General features: G+C 31.6%; 1 protein-coding gene across 1 annotated transcript in view; it reads left to right on the top strand.

Moving 5' to 3' along the window:
* The first annotated feature begins 300 nt into the window (after window positions 1–300).
* The window catches only part of LOC107105154 (synaptotagmin-like protein 2), a 24,628-nt gene continuing 23,817 nt past the window's right edge, over window positions 301–1,111 (top strand). Inside the window, exon 1 of the mRNA XM_015405273.1 lies at window positions 301–435. The gene's annotated coding sequence lies outside the window, so the exon portion shown is untranslated. The remainder of the gene's footprint in view (window positions 436–1,111) is intronic.

Raw genomic sequence — 1,111 nt, 5'->3', positions numbered from 1 at the left:
GGTAAACATTAATCACAACTATCTAAAGTATTTTTTGTTAGGGTTTATATTGACTAGAAGGATAAATTATTGATGATTTTCAATTCTAATTAGTAATATTCATGATCAAATAGGAATAAATGTAAAACAATATTTTACTGTCCTGCAAAGATTTCCCTAGGTTTTGAATCAGAACAAACAATGGTTCTTGCAAATCACCATCATTAACATCCTGTTACTTACCTTATTTATAACAAAACTAATACAAATGGGGGCAGTAATCTAAGTGTTTTCTAATAACTATACAGGTAAGTATGCCAATTCTGCCCAAATATTTGACAGTACTTTTTTTTTTATCAGGCTATGCTGAAAATATTGAGAGATCGGCATGGACGAAGCTATCTTCAAGGAACCTAACTTCATCCAGGAGTCTGGAAAATCTCACCTCAGAAACAAGTAATAGACTATATACAATGCAATGTGATTTCCATACCAGTGTTTGATGTTGTTTAACAGATAATTTTTAATATATAAAGAAAAGATACATAAAAAAGGAACAAAAACTGTTTAGTGACTTGTTTAGTGAAATGATAGATGACACCTCATGCAAAATGATTTATAACCCCTTAACGATTTATGACTTCCCTCTTCTGCACCATCTGTCCCCTCTGCTGATGAAGATGATGATCCTCCATCTTCCTCAGATGTGTTTTTGACTGGAGCATTTTTCCTTTATTCCTGAATTAATTTACTATCATCTATCACTTTTTTATGTCAAGCTTTAAATTGTTTAAAATGACCTCAGATATTCCTTTCATCCAGCATCTAACAGTTTTCCTAAATTAGTTTATTTAAAGCTTTAAATTGCATGCTTAACTTGTTTTGATTAAGAAACACCATATTATGATTATAATACGTTCTAAGAGAAACTCTAAAAGTTTTAAAATTATGTGGTTTGAGTAATCATCCTATCCTTTCTGTGAATTAGGGCTGGACTGTTAAAATACATTTTCAATTTTCAAACTTGTGCAAGCGCTCAATTTTTAATCGCAATACATTTAACAAGACACAAAATTTCTCTGTTCAGCCCCTAAGGTGGCAGTAATACGATTACAGTGGGCATGCTGTCACA

The sequence above is a fragment of the Cyprinodon variegatus genome, unplaced genomic scaffold (genome assembly GCF_000732505.1).
Source record: "Cyprinodon variegatus isolate N-32 unplaced genomic scaffold, C_variegatus-1.0 Scaffold2099, whole genome shotgun sequence".
Taxonomy (NCBI): Eukaryota; Metazoa; Chordata; class Actinopteri; order Cyprinodontiformes; family Cyprinodontidae; genus Cyprinodon; species Cyprinodon variegatus.
Note: the sequence above shows the minus strand (reverse complement) of the source record. Positions and strands in the feature narration are given on the sequence as shown.